Source organism: Heloderma suspectum, chromosome 4, assembly GCF_057233095.1.
Source record: "Heloderma suspectum isolate Gila_16-S chromosome 4, 16-S_ref, whole genome shotgun sequence".
Lineage (NCBI taxonomy): Eukaryota > Metazoa > Chordata > Lepidosauria > Squamata > Helodermatidae > Heloderma > Heloderma suspectum.
Genome location: NC_139461.1, coordinates 316,347,501 through 316,352,500, shown reverse-complemented (window position 1 = coordinate 316,352,500; position 5,000 = coordinate 316,347,501).

Sequence of the window (5,000 nt, the reverse complement as noted above, 5' to 3'; positions counted from 1 at the left end):
TCCGCCAGCAGTTCGGGACGGACTTTGGGTCGTCGGTGGAGGAGGAGACGGACATGAGCCGGGGCCTGCCGGCGCTCCGCTCCTCCTCCGGAGGCAGCGGAGGCGGCTCGCGCGAGTTCCGGATCCTCCAGCGGTGGACGGAAGCTCTCCACACGCCGCTGGCCAGAGTCCATGAGCTCGTGGTGCCGGCAACGTTTGACCGATATGACCTGCTGCGCCTCTGGGGCTACGTGGTCGCCCGCATCGCCCTCCCCGCGGTGCCGACCAACAACCTGTCTAAGTACAGCCAGGGCAGGGTCTGGGACTTCTTCACCCAGACCTTCCGCCCGCTATGGGACACCCTAGCCGGACGTTGCTGTGGGCTCACGGAGAACCAACTCGCCCTCGTTCGCTCCCTGGCGCTGGCTGCGTTACGCCGGATCCTGGTGGGGCGCAGGCCTCGTGGCGCGCCCGCCGACTTCCCGGCCTGGCTGGAGGCGGGCAGCCTGGTGCGCACGTTCCAAGATATCCACCGGACGTGGGTCGTCGCCCCGAGCGACGCGCCGGTACTTTTCCTGGCCAGGACCGAGGACTGGTCCTCCTTCGTGTCACAGGCGGACTTCCGTGAGTGGCTGGAGAACGTCATCGGCCTCCTGCGCCAGCGGCAGCGCATCGAGAAGCAGCGGCAGGCGGACGAGGGAGCAATGGCTGGCCGTGCGGCAGAGCGGAGGCCGATGGCAGCGGCGCCGGGCGGAGCGGCGGCAGAGCGCGGCGGTCGAGGGCGAGATGACGCGGAGCGTCCAGCGACGGCACGGCTGGCGCGACCGACGGGGACAGCGCCGCGGGCGGCCCAATCGGAGGTGCCGCCCACGGCGGCCGGTGAGTCTCTGGGCTCCGGGGAGCGGGAGGATGACCTGGGAGGTCCGGGTGGCAGCGGCGGAGAGTGCGGCGAGCCGGCGGGCCCGTTCAAAGCCCCGGGAAGGCCGCCCTCGGCCGCGGGTTCGAGGAAACGAGGGGAGACGCGCCTCGGCAGCGCCGGCTCTGCGGCGGAGGAGGACTCGGCCAAGAAGCGGCCCAGGAAGGGTCCTGGGCGGGCCTCCGGGTCAGGAGCGAGCAGCGGCGCCGGAGTCACAGGGGCACGGCAAGCGGGACGGGCTGCCTCAGACACGGAGCAGGAGCAGGAGGGGGGGCTCCGGGGAGAGGCCGGTCTGTCCCCAGGTACTGCCGTGCCTGTTGCTGTGCCTCCTGCAGGTGCTCGGAACGGCGGCAGAGATGGCGGCGCTAGGCGGAACTCCGCGACCCCGAGGGACGAGGCCACGGCCGGGACGGCAGCGTCGGCAGCTCAGCGGGAACAGCAGACGGCGGCGAACGGCGGGACGCGCTCCTACGCCTCGGTGGCCGGCAACGCGCGTGCAGAGCGGCGCGGCGGGCGCCGTGGAGGTGGTGGCGGCAGCGGCACAGGGGACGCCTTTCCCTGGGATGAGGACGGCGAGGAGGAGGATGAGGAGGGCTACCTGGGCCGCCTGCTCGACGGCCTGTCGGACGGGTCGGGCGCGAGGAGCAGAGACCCGTGGCGGCGCTACGTTGTGCGCTTCCGCTACCGGGGGGCTGACCTGGAAGACACGCGGGACTACCTGGCCTCGGTCCTCCTGCTGGAGACTTTGGCCTTCGACAGGGCGGATGTGGTGGCCCTCATTCAACTTCCAGGCTCGCGTGAGACGGACGTCTGCCTGGCGTCCGAGAACGCCTACCGCCGCTTTTGGGTGGGCTGCAAAGCGGCGCAGCGCGCCAACCCGGCCCTGCTGGCGGACTTTGAGGTGGTGCCGCTCTTCCGGGGTGACACGAAGGTCCTGACCGTCATCTTCAGGACCTCTGCCATCCCGGAGGAGGACGTGACTCTCTGGGTGTCACGCTATGCAAAAATACTCATGGGACCTGACAAGAAGCGTGACAGGCACGGTTTTTGGACTGGGGAATACCGTTGCGTAGTCGCCTTCAAGGGGGAGGAGACGGGAGGAGGCCGCATCCCAAAGTACTTCTACCTGGGGGCGGAGAGGGGCATCACACGGTACAGCGGCCAGCCGCCGGCGTGCTTCCAGTGCGGCTCCTACGGCCACCGGCGGCGGAACTGCACCACGCCGCTGTGCTCGCGGTGCGGCGTCCGCGGACACGCAACGGCCGCCTGCCAGGCCAGCATCCGCTGCAACCTGTGCGAGGAGCCCGGGCACACCTACTTTTGGTGTCCGCGTGCCCAGTACAACCGGGAGGACGAGGAGCGGTGGGGTGCGGCGAACAGGGCCGCCCAGGCGGGGCGGGAGCGTGCAGAGGCACAGGCCTGGCATCAAGCGCAACAGAGACGGCGGGAAGGGGAGGCGCAAGGTGTGAGGCCGGGGGCTCCGGACAGGGCCCGCGCCCAAGAGTCAAAGGCCCGGGGGGGCGCTGGCAACCAGGGGGAGGAGGGCGCCGACTGGCAGACGGTCACCCGCCGGCCGGCAGGAAAGAAAGGCAGGACCCCGGATGCCGGGGTTGCAGGCGCCGCGCCACGGGCTACAGGCGTGGAGGTGTGGCGGGCACAAAACACCGTGTTACAGACATGCAACGCCTTCAGACTCCTCGGGGAAGGTGAGTGGCAAGGGCCAGGCCAACGCCTACATGCCGACAACGACCCTGGTCTAGAAGAGGACCGGCAAGGGGGGAGCGCGGCCGAAGAGCAGACGGCAACCAAGGAGGGGCAGGCAGGCGGGGAAGACGCCTCTCCGCCGCCAGTGCAGCCGCTCCCGCCGCGAGAGCAGGAGCCCGAGGATGCGCAGCGGGCCCGGAAGATGAAGAGGCGGCGGCGGGGAGGGGGTGCCGCGACGGAGTCGGGGACCCCAAGCGTGGGTACAGCCCCGGTGGGGAGGGATAGAGAGGGCCGGCCGTCGCAGAAGACACCCGACTTGCCCACCGACCCCGAACTATCAGCAGACCTGTCAGTTGTCCCGCCAACTGGCCCCAACACCGTACTACAAGCGCGGAGTGAGCAACAGGACGGGACTGACCCCAACGGCGAGCTGGATGAAAGGCAGGACTTTACGTGCATGGTGGAGGTCGGCTCAGGAGCAGTGACAGCTCCCGCCATGGATGGAACAGGAAACATCGTGCGAGGCTGCCCGGGAGGCCGGAGGCGACCAGAAAAAGAAATCAGGGCACCGGACAGTAGGTCGACGGAGAGTGCGGTGGAGGACACCGGGGATGAGCTCGCCCTGGTCCCGTACGCCCTCTCCCCAGAGCACAGTGCGCCTCCGCCCTGGGAGTCACCCGGACCCCCCCACGCGTGCCCGGATGCGCGACCTGGTGAGGCTACACCTCCGGCTTGGCCTCCGGAGGGGGTAGGGAAGTCTGCGGCCGCCGCAACCCCCTGAACGCCATGACTGCGCTACGCCTCGCGACGTGGAACGCTAGGGGCTTGCGCTCGTGGCGCAGGGCGGAGGAGATCCTGCCAACCCTGGCAGCGCTGGCGCAGGACGTGCTCATCTTGCAGGAGCTGCACTTCACCAACGAGCAGCAGCGGAGCCGAGCACAGCGGCTCTGGACCGCCGGGCCGTCGGTGTGGTCCTACGACGGCGAGGAAGGCTCGGCGGGCGTGGCGCTGCTCTTCCGCTCGCGGGCCGACCTCGCCATCGACGGAGTCGTGGAAGCGGTGCCGGGGAGGCTGCTGGTGGCGGACCTGACGCTGCGGAGCGTATCGGCGAGCGGGACGGCGGAGGAGCGTGCCTTCCGCATCTGCGGGCTCTACGCCCCCGTACAGGCCGCACGGCGGCGGGCTTTCTGGGCACATCTGCGGAACGCGTGCCACACGCGTCGTTGCCTGCTCGTGGCCGGGGATTTTAACAACCGCTCCCGGCTCTCAGACCGCAGCGCGTACGTGGGCGGGGTGCGCACGGCGGGCGAGGCCGAGCGCCCGCTGCATGGTGGCGGCGCCCCGCTGCTGCCAGACGAGCGTGAGCTGGAGCGCTTCCTGGCACAGGCCGGACTGGCGGACAAGGCACGCGAGGCCCCTAACGCGCTCGACTTCTTCCCAGTAGGGTGCCGGAGGGCGTACGCAGGCAGTTATCCGCCCGTCGGGGACGGTGCCGCTGCACGCTACACGTTCTACCACCCGTGCTTTGCCAGCCGCGTGGACCGGGTACGCGCACCGGAGAGTGTCTACGTACAGCGTTGCGCCGTGACCATCACCCCGTGGTCCGACCACGGGATACTGCGCCTAGAGCTGGCTGTGGGCGAAGTCTTCCCGAGGGGGCGACCCCTTTGGCGCCTGCGCCCGGAGGCGCTTCAGCGGGAGGAGTGCCGCGCGCTGGTAGCGACCACGCTGGCGTGCCTGCTGTCGCTGCGCACGGCGGGCCTATACAGGGATGCGGCCCCGCTGGAGTGGTGGGAGCGAGTCAAGCGAGAGGTGCGGCAGCGGTGCCGGCGGCAGGAGCGGGCGGCCTACTCCGCAGAGACACGCCGCTACCACGATGCCGTCTACCACTTCCTACAGTGCCACGCGCGTGCCGGGCGCGGCCAGCCTGTCGACACCAAGGTCCTGACACAGGCGCGGGAGAGCATCGCGCATTACCAGCGCGAGCGCTGGGACCGGCGGCGCCGGGCCAAGGTGTGCCGCACGCGTGGTGGCAGCGTAGATGTTGACGAGTGGGCGAAGACCAGGGGCGGTGGCGCAAGCCCACCGGCAGCCATCCAAGGGCTGCGCAGGACGGAGGCGGACGGCGTCAGCACGAGCCCGGGAGAGATGCTCCAGGTCGTTGAGGATTTCTATGGCGCCCTTTTTGCAAAGAAGACCCAGATCGCTGCCAACCAAAGCGAGGCCTTCCTGCACGCCATCGATGCGATGCCCGGCGATGGCGGGAGGCGGGGCTGGCGCAGCCTGTGTGAGGGCCTGAACGAGGAGGACGCACGCGGCCTGGTGGCACCCATCGCCGAGGAAGAGGTGGCGGCGGCCATCGCGCGCGGGCGCAGCCGCTCTGCGCCAGGCCCCGATGGCC